This window comes from Lepidochelys kempii, chromosome 3, assembly GCF_965140265.1.
Source record: "Lepidochelys kempii isolate rLepKem1 chromosome 3, rLepKem1.hap2, whole genome shotgun sequence".
Classification (NCBI taxonomy): Eukaryota; Metazoa; Chordata; order Testudines; family Cheloniidae; genus Lepidochelys; species Lepidochelys kempii.
The window spans coordinates 107,059,269-107,078,491 of NC_133258.1; positions in this window are offsets into that span (position 1 = coordinate 107,059,269).

Genomic DNA, 19,223 nt, shown 5'->3' on the forward strand with positions numbered 1-19,223 from the left:
GCCAGTTATCCCCCATTCTGTATTTATATATTTGTTTTTTCTTCCCTAAGTGTGGCACTTACATTTATCTTTGTTGAATTTCATTTTGTTGTCTGTAGCCCAATTCTCCAATTCATTAAGATCCCTCTGAATTTTAGGTCTATTCTCCAAAGTATTGGCAACCCTCCTAACATTGTGTTGTCTGCATATCTGATGAGTATGCTTTGTATTCCTACATCCAGGTTATCAATAAACATGTTAAACAACACCAGACCCAGAACAGATCCGTGTGAACCCCCCTTTAAACTTCCCTCCAATCTGACATCTTTCCATTAATAGGTAGTCTTTGTTTGTGGAATGAAACAGTACTGAACCAAACAAAACACAACAGATGTGTAGTCATGTTGCTTAATGCACTACAGGAAGGCTCTTAGATATTGTTGTATGGAGTGAGCTCCTTTAGCTGAGCCTGACGACTAGCCAGCCCTTCCTCCATGCAGATTAGTGATCTCAGCTGGGTTGCAGTAAGACTGCCTGATTGGCTGGCCCACTTGATTGGCTGAAGAGAGTCAGCAGGCCTGTTTTAAGCATAATAGCAATATGCTGGATGTTCAGCTCTTATGCCTGCACCTATGATCATTACTGTGCTTGGCTTGCTCATGACTCCAGCTCTGACCCTCAGCTTGACTCCAGTTTCCTGACTTTGACTCACCCCTGGCTCCTGATTCCTGCTCCACCCTCTAGACATGACTGCCTGCATCCTGCTTGTGACAGATACTATGGTGATTTAGCTCAGTATAAAAATCTATATAGAATAGAATAGAATACTAATAACATACAAAAACCTTTAAAGGACCATTTTAATGTAAAATCTGGAAGTTATTTGTTCTAGAGACAATTGGATTAAATATGCATCTGTTACTGTTTGTGTTTGTGGCAGAGCAGGGCAGGAAGAAACATGACAACACACAAAACATTCTTCAGTTCACCTTGAAAACTCCTCTTCTTAAGTTCCCCTAAAAAAAACGAGGAGTGTAGAAAAATCAAAAGGAGTGTAGAGTACCAAGCACATAGTAGATGATGTGATGCTTTTAGTAACTTTATTTTCTTTGCTATTCAACATATAGTCAGATATCTGAAGATGTCCGCTGTGACAGGTTGGGTCACAGAAACCCCCTTGGGACTGCCACCTGATGTGCTGAGATTACCTCTAAGCCCATTTTCCCTGGCATCTTGGGACTTCAGTACTCTGCCTGATTGTGCCAGACACATTAGTCTGCTACAAACACAGACCAGGTGTGAACCACGTCCCCCCAAAACTGCAGGCTTAACTGAAAACAGCTTAAGAAGTGCTCCTGTCTCCAACACCCAGACACCCAGTTCCCAATGGGATCCAAATCCCAAATAAATCTGTTTTACTCTGTATAAACCTTATACAGGGTAAACTCATAAATTGTTCGCCCTCTATAACACTAATAGAAAGATATGCACAGCTGGTTGCTCCTCTGGGTATTAATACTTGCTCTAGGTTCACTAATAAGTAAAAAGTGATTTTATTAAACATAAAAAGTAGGATTTAAGTGGTTCCAAATAATAACAGACAGAAGAAAGTAAATACCAAGCAAAATAAAACAAAACACGCAAGTTTAAGCCTAATACAGTAGGAAACTAAATGCAGGTAAATCTCACCCTCAGAGATGTTCCAGTAAGCTTCTTTGACAGACTAGACTTCTTCCTAGTCTGGCTCCAGCAATCACTCACACCCCAGTAGTTACGGCTCTTTGTTCCAGTTTCTTTCAGGCATCTCTCTGGGGTGGAGAGGCTATCTCTTGACCCAGCTGAAGACAAAATGGAGGGGTTTCCAGGGGCTTATATGGTCTTTCTCTTGTGGGTGGAAACCCCTCTCTTCTCCTGTGTAAAATCCTCTCAATAAGATGGAGTTTTGCAGTCACCTGGGCAAGTCACATGTTTATGAATGATTCAGCTTTTTACAGGCCAACGCCATTGTTTACATGTTAGTTTGAACGTTTCCAGGAAAGCTCAGATGTGGATTGGCATCTCCCAAGGTCCATTGTTAGCTAAGTACTCCCAATTACTTGAATAACCCCTTCACACTATATTGACCAAATCTGCCTTATGTGCTTCCTACAGCAAACACTTTAAATACAAGCATTGAGCCAATGCTCATAATTTCAGATATAAAAATGATACAAGCATACAAATCGGATGAATACATTCAGTAGAACATAACCTTTGCAAAGCTAACATAAAACATATTCCAGTTATGTCATATTTACACTCATAAGGATATTTCTATAAAGCATTATGGGATGCAACATCACAGTCATTTTTCCAGAGTCAAATGATTAAGGAAGACCAAAAGGGATCATCAAAGATCAGTGAGTCAAGGAACACTTCAAAGGGGCAAAACCACAAGAAAACATTACCTGCACAATAAGATCTTTTAAGGGCTGGCTTCCACTTGCCTTGGCTTTGAAAAAGGGATCAGCCTAAAGCAGCTGAGTATACTCATACTTTTAGTTCATGTTGTAGGCATTTTGTCAGCTTGCCACAACCATCTAGAGCTGTCATGTTGCCTTTATTAAAAAAGAAGCATATCAAATAGCCTCTCATCCTGAGTCCCTTCTTACCATTTCTCTTCTCATCTTTTATTTTGTTAAAACATGTTTAATTCTGCACTCAATTTGTGAGGCAGACCTTCAATCAGGGCAAAATATTATCCTCCTTGAATTTCCCCCTTATTTTAAATGTTACAATTAAAAAAATATTGAGGTAGTAATTTCTTTTTCTGAATGTGGCTTTTGCACAAGTGCAGAGGGGGAGCAACATACTAAACCAGTGGATCCCCTGTATTCAGTGGGAAGTCCACACTAGACCACAGAAATCCCAGGTCATCACTATAGGGAGCACTGTTCTCTGGGCACATCCCTGAGCTTCTCCTTGCTCCAGGTAGTATGGTCTCCTATTAACCCTGGCCCCAGTACCTGGACCCTCCCCATTGTTCCAATAAAAGGTGCATTGAAGGTGCTACGGCTAGTTCCATCAACAGTCGCACCGCTGGGGATTTCTAGTAGGAAAAGTGTTTGGCTCAAGGGAGCAGTGTCTGCTCCCTAGTTTTTCTCACACACCCCTGCCTGACCGAAGCCTCCCATTAGTTCTGTAGAATACCTATACAAAAGTGGTGTTCATGGCCTCTAGAAGCAAGAGGGGATGTGCCACTGAGGTGTAGTTCTTCCTTTCAACACCAATACTGGAGGAGAACATGTGGTCTAGAGACTCCTAGCCTTCTTTTTCCATTTGAACTGCGTAGTAGAAGCTATATGAAAACAACAGTGGATTAATTGACATTATTCGAATGAGTTAGCTATTGATAATGGTTGTTGTTTCAACACCCATAGGGAAAAAAATTGCCACTTCACGAGAAAATTGGCTCAATTTCCCCCAAACGTCTCTGACTTTGCAGTGCAAAAACTTATTTCTAGGATGAAGCGATCTCCCATCATGTTGCTGCCTGGAAATGAGCCCCTAATTTAGTCATTTTTCCTTCATATATCCACTTTACCTAGAGACAAAGAAGTACTAATGGATGCATTGACAGACTGCGGCATCTAAACCACCATATATTCAGCTCAGTGGGGTTTTCCAGCCAAGGAACAGATAGAGAAACACCTCTAAAAATCATTGCACCGGAACAATGCCACAACACTTTTGTTTCAACATATCAAATACTTAGGTAAGTTCTCTGTCTTCCCTTGTCTTCTTCTCAAGGTCATCCGAGATTCTAGACTTGGCCAGATGGGTGCGCGCACACACACACATACACAACTCTGACGAGCAATTGCTGGTGAGAGGACACTAAATTGCACATCAAAGGACAGATCCTCAGTTGGCGTAAAGATATGTAGCGTCACGGGCTTCAGCGCAGCTATGCCAATTTACAGCAGTGATATTAGCTGCTGCTACTAGAGGCCCGAGCTTGTCAATGGCAGAGCATGTAAAGGGGAGCTGAAAGAGAATAAATTTTCCTCTTCCCTGCAGGATGAGGAGAGAAGAATCCCTTGGTTGGCCTTGATCTTGCTCCATTCCTCTGCATTTTGGTTGCGGGAGAGAAAAAACCCTTCGCAGCAGCAGCAGCAACAAAAATATATAGAGATGTTGGAAGTAGTCCAGTCACATTTTTCTCCAAAGCCACTGTTCAGATATTTGTGTTTCAGGAATGTTTTAAATGATCTAATATGTACTAAAAAATGTCTGCAGAATCTGCTACTGTTTAGTGTAATAAATGCCATCAATAATGCATGTATTGACACAACATATGAACGTGGAACGTACCTGCCATTAAATCCAGTGTGAATGTTTCCAGGTAGATGGCGACACCCTTGAAAATGTTTTATGAGATCCTCTTCTGGCATGCATTTTTAAAATTCTGTTTCAACATGAAAACAAACTTTTTTGAGATATGCCTTAGTGTTTAAAAAAAAGTGTAAAGGTAATCGCATATTAGGCAGCTTCTTAGCCAAGTACAGTCTGACACTTTTCACCATTGGCTCAGCTACAGCAAAATTAAACTTTGCCAAATCACAAAAGGCCTTAACATGACAGAATAAAGCAAGGGAATGTTGATTTGCCTTGGGCATTTTGTTTAAACTCCTACAGTAAGTAGCTCTTGTAGTACTTAAGGATTTCAAATGCTGTCATTCAAAGCACACAGTATTCTAACTCATTTGTTGAGAAGAGATTCTCTTGATGGGTCTTGGAACTTAGTAAGAAATACATAAATTAAAAAGCAGGGGGAAGAAAGGAAGATATGGATATCCAACCTGTTAAAATAAAAATTGATCCTCAGAATAAAATCTGTTTGTGCCCTAAAGTTCCTAGTGACCATATATATTTCTCACTGTGCACTATAGTTTGTATCATAAAAGGCCATTATGTTTTTTCCTATTTGTAGACTGAGGGCTTGTCTTCACTACTGGGGTAAGTCAACTTAAGTTACGCTACTCCAGCTACGTGAATAACATAGCTGGAGTCGGCGTAGCTGAGGTCGACTTACCCTGGTGTCTCTCTGGTCGACTTACCTTACTGTTCTCGGGGAGCTGGAGTACCAGAGTTGACTGGAGAGTGCTCTGCTGTCGATTTAGCGGGTCTTCACTAGACCCGCTAATTAGATACCCACTGCATGGATAGCAGCAGCGTTGATCTCCCCGGTAGTGAAGGCAAGCCCTGAGTCTTCCCTGAAGGGTCTTTTCAGTGTTTATTTTTAAAATGTGGTGTCTTTTTATGAAGGAAAAATAAATGATTTCATACACATATTTTAAAAAGGAAATAAAATACTTGTTTTCTCTGTTTTGTTGAGAAAAACCAGAGCATTCAGAATTTAAACAACACAATTTCCTGAAAAGTTCAAAAAAATAATTCAGAAAAATCTTTCATTTGTTGATTGACTGTTTTAGAAAACAAAACATAAACTTCCCAAATAAACAACAAGCTCCCACAAAGCATTTATTCAGTGTTTCTTTGCAGCTCTACTACTACCATAGATAAGTGATTAGTTTGTATTTGTTTGATTATGACAGCAGTGAGTCATAACAAGAAACTAGAAGTTTAACAAAAATCTTTAAAACATTTTTTAAAAAGTTCTATATAGATTTTGAATATTTTAGAAGCTTTCATGAAACATTGTTAATGGGTTATTCTGAATATATTTTCAAACATTTTTTTCTGATTAAATGAAGGACACATATTGCTTCTTGGCAAGTGAAAATAGCAGTAAATAACTGCAGAATCGTAGTGGCCCTTGGAGTTAGTAACCTCCCAATCTTATGTCCTATAGTTATACCTCTTTGGTGTTGGTTTTCAGATCTCTTTTGAGAAAGATTGTTGTTTTTTCCCCCCACTGTGCTGGATGCACTATTTTTGACTAAGGATAAATTGTGATCCTTGTAGTCCACCCATGTAAGGAAGTAAAAGTTCCCTCTTAATCTCCTACATTTTTTAACTGTATCATAGGGAAAGCAAGCCTCGGTGGGGTTGCTATTCCTTGTTCTCCTTGTGTGGGTGAAGAATGAGTGTAGCTTTGGCTCTACCTCTTAATATATTGGCTAGTGCAAGTAATCTGTGACATATATAAAGCTGCAGCAGATTATTATTGTGCCTCACAATGGAGCAAATGGGGATCTGGAAACCAAATTGTGAGTCATAGACACAAACTAGTTCATGGTCTGATCCTGAGGCACCACAACTATGCACTGTTCATTGCCTGGGGCAAAGACACAATTAGTTGAATCACAGAAATGTAGGGCTGAAAGGAACCTCAAGAAGTCATTTCATCTAACCCCCTGTTCTAAGGCAGGACCAAGTAAACCTAGACCATCTCTGACAGGTGTTTGTCCAACCTGTTATAATTTACAGCATATTTTGCCTTTTCCTACAATAACTATGGGTCCAGTGGGAGGGATGTCAGTAGTAGCATAGGTGAGAATGGTCAGTCACTCAGAGATAGCCAGATAAATGCACAGAGAAATATACAATAAGTAGCTTCTTTATTGCACACTTTAGATATTAGTACTAGATCAAATATTTAAAGCAGGGACAAATCTTGCAGTCTTTGCTCAGGCAGGAATCCCTTTGGAATCAATAGAATGAGTAGTTTGGAGCCAGATTGGCCACTCCTGTGGAAAAGGCTGTGGAACTCCACAACTATTTTCTTCACAGATTTCCTTAGTGCTGTCATTGGGGCAAGGTTAATTCCCCTGTCCAGCCCGATTTCCATGAAATGTGCTGAGAGTTCATCTCCTAGAACTATTGTCTCTGCTGAGGCCCTTTGCCATTACAATGAATTTGGGGCTTTTCAGTTCCCTGGCAGCATGGCTTCAAATCCTTGCTGTTCTTGGAACCTCATGTAAGTCTACAGCGTAGAGGTGTTCTACAAAAAACGTAATGCAGCCCTAGAATGTGTTACCTTCACTGAGTGTTTTTCATGGGGCTGACGGGAACTATGCTTGTCCAATCTCAGTCATGCCCTGTTTCAATGAAAGAATCCTTGGAGATCACTGGGGTATGAAGATGTTACCACAGGAAACTGTTACCTCATCTTCCCTGGCCTGGGTATGTGGAGATGACCATCTATGCACAGCTCCATGTAAAATGATCTAGGCCTGAATAAGGACTGTAGGGTTTGGCCTATACTTTTTACCAGTTCCATATGCTTCATACCCATGTGTACACCTGACTGACTGCTATAGAATGAAAGACAAATTGGAAGCATGTTAGGCCAAGAAGATTAAGAGAAAATTACTATAGAGAGAAAGTAGCTAGTCCATGTCAAATTAACAATGGGATTTCCCTCCTAGGTGTCCTGAACTAAATAACTTAAGCATGTGGTTGTGCATGCCTGATGATAACATGGATCCAGATTGTCCCCTTCAGAGCCATACATGGAGCGGACCGTCCTCACATAGATCTCCCCCAAGGGAGAAGACCAGGCAGAAGGTCTCTCTGTGGAACAGCCCTCCCCTTTCTTAGCATCTGCAGACCCCCCACTCCACAGTTAAAGGACCCATGAGTCCTGACTGATTAGTGGAGTATCAGAGAAAGCTGGTGGGAGGGAAGGGGACGGGAGGGTTCTCCTCACACAAGCATATGTACTGTCAGTTAGAAACAGCTTAGTGAACCAGGTGCCCCCACTGTAGCACCCTACACAGGGTGCTCTGTAGTATGGAGCCTACAGTGGGCAGATGGGGGTCACGGGATACACATAATTTGTCCTGCCAGCCCTCAGCAGAAAAGATAATACAATGCTTGGGAGGGACCAACAGGAGCCAGAGATGATATAATGGTATAAAGTGTCTGTGCAGATACCTCTAGCTTCTCATGTATCCCTGGGAACCTGCCAGGTTTGGGACTGGGCTCCATAGCCCATTCCACAGAGAGAGATGGCAAAAATCCATGACCTCAGTGTAACAATAGAGAAGAACCTCTATGACAGGATCATTGTGGAAACTTTCAACAGGATGCTTTTTCATGGGAATCAATGACCTGAATCATGATTTGTAGGATCATTATGGTTGTCTTTCAAGTTTACATACTCCACCCACCAAGTTTACATACCTCCCCCCCACATAATCATTACAGCCTCTTATGTGCATATGTTTCACATGTGTATTAACAATTTGAAAATATGGCAAAAACAAACTGTGTATATGAATGTTATGGTCAGCCACTCATGAATTATATACAGGCAAACACCAGCAAATCCCTAGTCACAGCCTTGTTCCTCAGAAATGTACATCTTGTATTGTTCAGTGTCCTTCTGAACAGTATAAACTCATAGAAAGTCTGTCATTTCATTCAAGGAGAATGATAATGCACCAGCCTGGTTATCCCAAATGGAGTTTCTCACACGCTCTAATCCAAACACACTGGTTAAGATAAAACAATAAGATAAGTTAACTACAGAAAGATAGATTTTAAGTGATTACCAGTGATGATGCACAAAAGTCAGAATAGATTACAAAAAAAATAAAAGAGTAAAATGCAAGTGAATACCTAATTTAACAAGCTAAGTGAATTCAAAAGCAAAAGGTTTTGTCTCACCTGCAGTAAATTTCACAGGGTGGGTCTCCTTTCAGCCTGGGTCCTCTCAGCCTGGGACCTTTCCTCTTTAGTTCAGTGTCCTTCAGATATTCATTGACGTCAGGACCAGAGAGATGGGAGGAGGAGCGGACAGGTGGAAGATATTGTCTCACATTTTTATACCACTCTCCTGACTTTGAGGATTGCCTCCAGCTGGGATGCAGGTGAAAGTCTCTTGTGGATGTGAGATTTGAACTGTTCCTGTGATGCCATGTAAATTTCTCATTCACACATTCCCCCTACCAGAGAATGGCCACTTAAGCAATTGATAGTTTTTTAACACCTGGCTGGGGCTAGTGTGTCTTTGTCTCTGAAAAACTGGTTTGTGGTTGTTACCCAGAATTATAACATATTTCAGTAGCAATCATACAGTAGAATCTCATAATTTCACATATAGTTTTGCTACACATATTTCAGTGGGATAATAATGTTCAGCAAATTATGACTTTTCAAATGATACCTCACAAGGCATACTTTGTACAAAATTTATCATAGTCTTGTAAAAGGGGTGAACATAATGGTAGACTGTCACCGTCTCACTGAAATTAATTCCAATAGAAAACAAATGGAATGAATAAGACATCAGGTATAAGTGATGGAGGTCTGAAGTTTCTGGGGCTGTTATGCTCAGTAGTCAGGACTGAACAGAAAAGTAACAACGTTGTTTCTGTCCAACTCAAAATACTTTGATCCAGTATTTCTTTGTCCCCTTGGAATTTTATTTCAGTTTTTAGCATCTGCTGCTACATTAGAGACAACAGTACAACTTTGCTGCTTGTGTGAAAATTTACAGGATTAAAAAAAGTTCCCTGTTCCTAATAAACATAAGACCCATACTGGGTCAGACCAAAGGTCCATCCAGCCCAGTACCCTGTCTTCCAACAGTGGCCAATGCCAGGTGCCCCAGAGGGAGTGAACCTAACAGGTAATGATCTAGTGATCTCTCTCCTGCCATCCACCTCCACCCTCTGACAAAAGAGAGCCTAGGAACACCATTCCTTACCCATCCTGGCTAATAGCCATTAATGGACTTAACCTCCATGAATTTATCCGGTTCTCTTTTAAACCCCGTTATAGTCCTAACCTTCAAAACCTCCTCAGGCAAGGAGTTCCACAGGTTGACTGTGTACTGAGTGAAGAAGAACTTCCTTTTATTTGTTTTAAATCTGCTGCCCATTAACTTCATTTGGTGCCCCCTAGTTCTTATATTATGGGAACAAGTAAATAACTTTTCCTTATTCACTTTCTACACAACACTCATGATTTTATATACCTCTATCACATTCCCCCTTAGTTTCCTCTTTTCCAAGCTGAAAAGTCCTAGCCTCTTTAATCTCTCCTCATATGGGACCCGTTCCAAACCCTTAATCATTTTAGTTGCCCTTTTCTGAACCTTTTCTCATGCCAGTATATCATTTTTGAGATGAGGAGACCACATCTGTACACAGTATTCAAGATGTGGGCATACCATGGATTTATAAAAGGGCAATAAGATATTCTTCATCTTATTCTCTATCCCTTTTTTAATGATTCTTAACATCGTATTTGCTTTTTTGACTGCAGCTGCACACTGCGTAGAAGTCTTCAGAGAACTATCCACAATGACTCCAATATCTTTCTCCTGATTAGTTGTAGCTAAATTAGCCCCCATCATATTGTATGTATAGTTTGGGTTATTTTTCCCAATGTGCATTACTTTACATTTATCCACATTAAATTTCATTTGCCATTTTGTTGCCCAGTCACTTAGTTTTGTGAGATCTTTTGGAAGTTCTTCACAGTCTGCTTTGGTCTTAACTATCTTGAGCAGTTTAGTATCTTAGCATTTTAGTAACTTTGCCACCTCACCGTTTACCCTTTTCTCCAGATCATTTATGAATAAGTTGGATAGGATTGGTTCTAAGGCTGACCCTTGGGGAACACCACTAGTTACCCCTATCCATTCTGAAAATTTACCATTTATTCCTACCCTTTGTTCCCTGTCTTTTAACCAGTTCTCAATCCATGAAAGGATCTTCCCTCTTAGCCCATGACAGCTTAATTTACATAAGAGCCTTTGGTGAGGGACCTTGTCAAAGGCTTTCTGGAAATCTAAGTACACTATGTCCACTGGATCCCCCTTGTCCACATGTTTGTTGACCCCTCAAAGAACTTTAATAGATTAGTAAGATATGATCTCCCTTTACAGAAACCATGTTGACTTTTGCCCAACAGTTTATGTTCTTCTATGTGTCTGACAATTTTATTCTTTAGTATTGTTTCAACTAATTTGCCTGGTACTGATGTTAGACTTATGGGTCTGTAATTGCCAGGATCACCTCTGGAGTGCTTTTTAAATATTGGCTATCTTCCAGTCATTGGGTACAGAAGCTGATTTAAAGGACAGGTTACAAACCATAGTTAATAGTTCCGCAATTTCACATTTGAGTTCTTTCAGAACTCTTGGGTGAATGCCATCTGGTCCCAGTGACTTTTTATTGTTAAGTTTCTCCATTAATTCCAAAACCTCCTCTAGTGACACTTCAATCTGTGACAATTCCTCAGATTTGTCACCTAGAAGAGATGGCTCAGGTTTGGGAATCTCCCTAACATCCTCAGCCGTGAAGACTGAAGCAAAGAATTCATTTAGTTTCTCTGCAATGACTTTTTTGTCTTTAAGTGCTCCTTTTGTATCTCAATCGTCCAAGGGCCCCACTGGTTGTTTAGCAGGCTTCCTGCTTCTGATGTACTAAAAAAACATTTTGTTATTACCTTTCGAGGTTTTGGCTAGCTGTTCTTCAAACTCCTTTTTGGCTTTTCTCATTACATTTTTACACTTAATTTGGCAGTGTTTGTGCTCATTTCTATTTACCTCACTAGGATTTGACTTCCACTTTTTAAAAGATGCCTTCTTATCTTTCACTCCTTCTTTTACATGGTTGTAAAATATGCTTTAGGTGACATTCTACTCACAGTAAGTGAACCTGCCCTTTGACACTTATTAGAGTAGCACCTAAAAGCCTTCTCTAATTTAGCAAACTTGGTGACACTAATTCACCACTGTTTGAGCTGCTTTGATGATAGCAGCAGTGGCATCTATAGTGTAGGCTGGGCTCAGACCTATCTGAGTGCGATGACATATTGGTGGAACAACCGAGCCCTGTCTGTGCTACAGTTTCCACCCTTGCTAGTAAGCTTGGAGCTGTATCGGAGGTGACTGCCCGCCAGAGTGTGTGTTAGTGCAGATGTAACAATATGTGCTGTGCTCCATCTGCCCCCGCTTCTGGGTAGTCTAGGGAGCATGGCGAAGGTGGGCTTGGAGTGAAGTAAGAGCAGAGACTCTGGATCAGCCGTTTCACAGATTCACTGGCTAAACTTGAAACAGGAGAAGCTAACTTGGTCACTTGGATTACAGTACCAATTATGGCAGAAGCAGGGAACAAGCACTCGTTGTGTGTAAAATTAAGCGCATGTGTAAGTTTTTTTTAGGATCATATAGCCTAGACTGACATGGGGTACGAGGGGAAATAGGTGAAATGACTTATCTGAGATAACACAGCAGGTCAGTGGCAGAGACAGGAATAAAATCAAGGTCTCCCAATTCCTGGTCCAGTGCTCTGTACACTGCACATACGAGACTAAGATTCATTTTATTGATGTTTGTCAAATTCATTATTTATTTTAATGACAGTTTCTAGAATCTTTAACCTAGCAAAAGCAGGTATTGTATGCTTGCCACAGCAGTTCTTGAAAGGATTGTAGTATATTACGGGTATAATACCACCACAAGGGTCAGAACAGAAAGGACAGCAAGTGGGCATTACCTAGCATATTGCAGTACATTGAACAAACACATGCATACAGCAAAACATAATCTATGGAAATGCAGCTGGAACAGGAAAGGAAACAGAGAAATAAGGATTAGATGGGGAATTACATTCGTAAGACCCTGTAGTAGCTAATTGAGAAGACACATGAATAATAGCTGAGGAGATGCCAAGACAGAAGTGCCACAGTGCCATAGTAATTTATTAACATATGAGAGAGAATTTGTCTGAGCTATTAAGTTCCAGAAGTAGTAAATTCCAAGGGCAGTGAATCATAGAATCATAGAATATCAGGGTTGGAAGGGACCTCAGGAGGTCATCTAGTCCAACCCCCTCCTCAAAGCAGGACCTCGATTAATTTTCCCATAAGCCCTTAGAGGGGCTTCAGGGCTTGTCCAGATCATTAGGATTGCTTTACAGGCCCAGAACAAAAAGATTATGAAGAAGACAATTTTCCAGGTAATCCAAGACAAATTCAGTGCCAATTCAAGCAAGAGTTGAATATTAATAGCTCATAAATGTTAAAGGGATTGATTTCCCCCTCCTCTTCAGCTTGGTAAAGGCTCTGAAATGGCAAATGTTTAAAAATGTTTATTCTAATTATGAAGAGCAACGTGGTCAAGTATGGGTGCTTAAATTGGATCTATAATTAATCTATGTGCAAATGATTACATGCACGGCCTCACCTTCCATGTGCAAATGAGTTTTTGCACATACTAACCGATGGGTAGTTGAATGTGTACATATAGTTTATGCATGTAATCCCCCATGTGCAAGTGTTCATCATTAACTAATCCTTGGTTATGTATGAAATGCCCCAGGCATTGCATCAAAATTATTTACAGAAACACCCTATTTTGGTTCCCTTAATTTGCCCAATTCCAGTTTGCGTGGCACTTACTATACATGTCAAGTGTTGCATGGGATTTAGACATACAGCTCACACTGATTATAAGAGTCCCCTGTTTCCTTTTTTTTTAAGCTGTGATATGAAGGATGGACCTTCAGAAAAATTTTATAATTTTCAGCGGTGACCTTTTCAAAAGCAGTAACCTTTGTTATCTAAGTGACCTTTGTCACCTAAGTGATCTTTGCCACAAATGTTTTCAATACTTTCTGAGTTATTAAAACCAAAAACATTCCTTTTACTCAGTTCTAGGGTACCTTACTGGTTCTCCAGGTGTAGCAGTTTCAATATTTGTGCTGTCCATGAGAATTATTCTTTGTTGTTATAACTGGCATCCATATCATCATGTGCACTCTACCTGCTTTTGCAAAATCAAGTTATTCACGACCGACTTTAACCTCCCCTCCATACGCTTGCATTAGTCCTATTGGAATCTATAGGTGTTACACATGTGAATGGCAATGGGAATAAATTCTGATATTGGTGCCAGCATAGGAAAATCTTGTAATTTTTAAAAGATCCTGAGATAAAACCTTGACAAATACAAATTGCACACAGCCTGCATGCAAAATTCCAGTGTTTGAAGTGTACAGATGAGCCTGCACCAGACCCCAGGATCTGAACTCTTCTAAACTTCGTGATAGTTTGGGGCCAAACTTTGTGCATTAGAGCCTACCTACAATTTTAAATAATAATGTGGAACAAAAGTAAACTAGGTAAATTGCTATTACTCTCCTTCTACATTAACAAACTTCCATAACAAGAACCAAAAGCAGCAGTATGGTGTTTCTTTCAGCTGATAGCATTGTCAGGGCCAAATTGCGGCCTGGCTTGCATGTGGTGCATAAGGGAATCTGTGGTGGCTCTGTTCTGTCCCATCTTCCCCCTTCACAGGTATGTAGCAAGGAGAACTAGGTCTTGTTCCCTCCCCCACCCAAAACCCCAACATGTCAATGAGAGTAGTTTCATTGGTGCTCTAGAGGAAGTGTGATGTGCAAGAGGGTCTTGTAAGGTCTGCCTATTGGTCTCCTATCTCCCTCCTGGTCTGGTCCAGGACCAGCACCATAATGGACTGCAGCTTGTTCAGGGCTCATGGCAAAGCCATGACTGAGCCTTCCTTTAGTAAGTGTTCCCATATCTCAGTGACTAAGGCTATATGTACATTCAAAAAGCTACATTCAAAATGCTGCTGTAGTGCTTCAATGTAGTGCTTACTACCATGACGGGAGGGTTTTTCCCATCACTGTAGGGAATCCACCTCCTGGAGAGGCAGTAGCTAGTTCAGTGGAAGAATTCCCATTAACGTAGCACAGTCTACACTAGGGGTTAGGTCGGCTTAACTATAGGTACATCTATGCAAGGATAAAAGACCCGGGTCAGCTGACTCTGGCTTGTGGGACTTGGGCTTTGGGGCTAAAAATCACTGTGTAGACATTTGGGCTTGGGTTGGGCCCAAGCTCTGGGACCCTATAGCCTCGCAGGGTCCCAGAGCTTGGGCTCTAGCTCAAGCCGAAACGTCTACACAGACATTGTTCAGCACCAGAGCCCAGCCCCATGAGCCTGAGTCCGCTGAACCAGGCCAGCCATAGGGTTTTTGTCCCTGTAGACATACTCACAGTCTCTCAGGAATGCGGATTTTTCACAATCCTGAGAGATGTAGTTATGCCAATGTAACTTTTCAGGGTAGACCAGCTCTAAGTGGGCCTGTGAGAGTTTAAAGAGAGGGAAAGCTGAGTGACTCAGCAAGTTAACTGCCAGATGACTTATTGTTAAAGCTGTGTGAGACTATACATTTTCAGTCTGAGAACTGAGAACTGAACTGAACAGACTAGAAATAAGGCACAAATATTTATCCATGAGGTTAATTAGCTATTAGAAGAACTTACGAAGGGCTGTGGAAGATTCTCTATCACTGGAAATTTTAAAATCAAGATTGGATGCATTTCTGAAAGATATGCTCTGTTTTAAACCAGTATTAATTCAGGGCAGTTCTATGGTCTGGGTTATTCAAGAGGTCAGAGTAGATGGTCACAATGTTTCTGGCTTTGGAATCTCTGAATCTATTAAACTGTTTGCTAAGAAATTACAGGCTCATATAAAGTAATTGAATCAGCCTAACTGTTTGAATCAAGTTTCTGGTGTGCACAGTCCAGTTACAAATCCTAAATTCACTTCCCATGCATGTAAACCCTGCAGGCTGGTGAATATTCCTACCATATTTTTCACTGAATATTCATAGAAAGCAATCACAAAAGGACAAGAACATGGTCAAAATTAACTTAACTGAAAATATCCAAATGAATATTGATAGATTTCCTCATATACACCCCACTATTCACCTAACTTTATGCCTTACAACACTCCATAATGCTTTTCTGGTACTTTTCATTACAAACTCAAAACTCAGGTTTTTAAAAATGAAACAAAGAAACAAAAAAACATCCCTAATGATTTTCCTGTGTAAGGTGTTTGTTTGTTTGTTTTGGTTGGTAGGTTAAAACGTAGCTTAAATTTGAGAGTTAGCTTTTGTTTTGAGATCCAGGGTCTGTTTGAAACTGATGAAAGTGAGAAAATAGAGGAAAATGTTTAAAGTGAGGAGGAAAAAAGAGAGGTTTTCCCAACTCTTTTGTTCTTCAATTATATATGGAAGTGGAACGTTTTTAAGTTGAAGCAGATTTCTTTTTTATCTTACAAGAAATTGTCTTTTACATGGTGGAAAACCACAAAAGCATCAGATGAATGTGTTATATTTTTCACCTTTTCCAACTCCAACAATAAACTAAAGTTTTCACTGGTTTTGCCAATCATAAGAATTGTTTCCCTACAACTCGAGTTGTAATATCACTGACACAAAGTACAGTGTCATTATGAGTCTCACTCTCTACTCCAAGGCTATTGCTTCAAGTCAGAACATGTTGACATTGTACAAAGTAATACAAAACACTATGAGCACCTGGAGAATTAATCAGTGCCAGCACCTTTCTCATTTTATGCTTGGATTTAATTTGTCAATATGAACTCTTGAGCACTACTGCAGGTCAAAGAAACATGTTACCCTCCTCTTCAAGGTCTGTGATGCATGCACATCACAGAAGCTCTTACATTGTCTCCTATGATTCTAACTCATAGGCAATAGAATTTCAGTGAACACGACATCAGTGTTTAGGGGTCCTTTATCCTAACTCTACCATACATGTACAAACCTCCCATTGATATCCCTGGGCCTAATCCCATGCACATTACATGGATTGTGTGTTGGGGGGAGCAGCGGGGGCTGAGGACGAAGGGATTCTTCCCCACTGGACTCTGACTGGCATACAAGCCCTGAGCAGGTGGGCTAGGAAGGGCCAATTAACTGTGGGCTAGGAAGGGACAATTAACCCTACATTCTGCACCTGGAAGGGAACCAGGGCATGATAAGGCCTAATGGCAGATGAAAGTCAACTGGGGGAGCAGCTGGGTTAGGTTTATAAGCCAGGAAGTGAGAGCAGGAAGAGGCTGTAGGGAAGAGGTTTCCTAGAGGGAAAGGGAGTTGGTCAGGGACAAGAAGGAGATCCAGTGGGAGAGTAAACCCTGGGTTCTGCCAGAGGCTGAGAAGATGAAGTAGCCATGGGGGCCAGAGGAATGTCTGGTGGAAAGCCAGAGATAGGTAAGAGGATGTGACAGGGGAGGAAGGAGTCCAGGGACGCAGCAACAGCTTTTGAGACTGAGCAGCTCTTGGTTGGTAGTCATAGAGTCCCAGTGGGGCCAGGTTCCCTACAAGCCATGGGGCAAGTAGCACAGAACCTGGAGATGTGGACCAGAAGACCATCTGAGGTAGTGTCTGGACAATTTGTTTGGTGGGATTATATAGTGACCTGGCTGGAGGGTCAAGTCACAAAAGGCAGCACTCTGAGTCACAGGGAGAGAGAAGGGCCACAGCATGGGCAATCAATGGAAGGGGCTGAGAGCCTAAATGTAGCCACAAAGACGCACACCCTGCAGTGAGTGGAACCCCTTTTACAGAGCCATCCTATGGCTACTACCTTAGAACTGCAGTAGTTCGCATGGCTGCCATGCTTCCCTCTGCTGTGGAAAATAGACTGTGGATCTGTATGGTTGTAGATCCTCTGCTATAATCATGCTAATGCTCCCAAAATGTGCCCACTGGCAGGATCCCATAATCCTGTCTTCTTATACAGCAGAACTGTTTCCCCTGTGTCTCAGGCTTACTTTGTGAGATCAGCACAGGATTTTGCCTTAATATGTGAATGTTGGTCTACGTGGCTTGCTCAAGGTCTTGCAACAATCGGTGACAAAGTAACGAATGGGAAAGGGAAGAAAAATTTTCCACCTAATTTTATCAGATCTAATTCATCTAGTTCTATCTCCTTACCATTCACCACCCAAATCTGAAATTGAATTGTCTGTCAAATATTACTTCTGCTTAAACCTGCTCTGATCCTTTTTGAATAAAGGACTCTAGGACATGAAAATATTATGTAGAAAATTAGTAATTGGGGGCCAAATCAAACTGTAGACATTCATCGTACTCTGATCTGTCAGGGCTCAAACACTGCTAGAAAGAAGTGTGTGTGAAATATTGTATATGTGTGCATTTATTTATAGATAGTTTCTCCTAGATTATATTTAGTCTATGAACATTTCTAAACTATCTATAAAAACTACAAAGAACAAAAATCACTTTATATTTGACTTAAAATGTGCTGTGGTTGGTTAAATAGAGGGTGGCCATTTTCTGTACAATAATACTGATGAAGGACCAAATACTGAACAAATGCAGTTAAACTTCAATGCCAAATCACAGTTTACACTTAGGATGTGCTGTAGGAGTCTAAACTTGTCCTGTAGCCACACAAGTGCTAAAAGCTTTTACAAATAAACATATCTGGCTGATGGAAGCCATTTTTTCCCATGGGAAATGGACCTTTATTTTAAATACAGCAACACAAATATGGAATATATCTCTGCATCCAATATACAGTACACTGTGTAGAGATGTGCAAGGCAGATATAAATTCCTCAGTCTCCATAGATGATACTTTAGAGGATCAGGGCCTTAGGTATTACACTTCTGCAGTATCTGCTTCTATCTATAAACACGCTGGGGATGGGATGTGGGGGCAGGAATATTCACAGCTGAACTAATTGTAAAGTTGCCAAAACTGTTCTTAGGGAATTTATTTGTAATTGCTTTTTCAAACTATTGTCTAAGGGGCTATTCTCCCTTGGGCTGCTATTAGTTATTAATAAGGAGTTCTATACACAGAGTAAAGAGACTTGGGCAATTATTGAAATGCACTGTTCTTCTCAGGCTGGATTGTGGGGTCCTTACTGGGGTTTTATTCAATCCTTTCCTAAGACCTATTGAAGTCATTCTGGTGACTTTATCTGTTCACCCTTAATGTTGTTACATTTAAAGAGCAATTCTGCTTTGAAAAGTGACCATGTAAAAGTAGCACCTTCTTAGTCAGATCCGCTCCTTCTGGGCATTTAGAATTACAGACTCTAGTGATGAAAGTAAGATTTATATATATATATATATATATATATAGTTTTACTCTTCTTAGCCCTGCAGAGCCAACACAGCAAATACTGGATGACTCTGCTGCAGATTCTGCTCAGTTTTTGCACAATCAACAGAACTGTTAAAAATTTCGGTGTAAATCAATTGAGGCAATTGTAAGCTATTACACAAGTGTCAATGAAGGTTCTTGCAGAAAACTTTGAATACTTGTGATGTATGAGATGTAAAATACCCAGTTTGACTCTCAGAACTGGGAGGTGTTGGTAGGATTAACAGTTAAAATACCATCTTTATACTTGTAAATTTAAAAACGTCAGATATCACACCACCATTTTGACAGAGTAGAAAG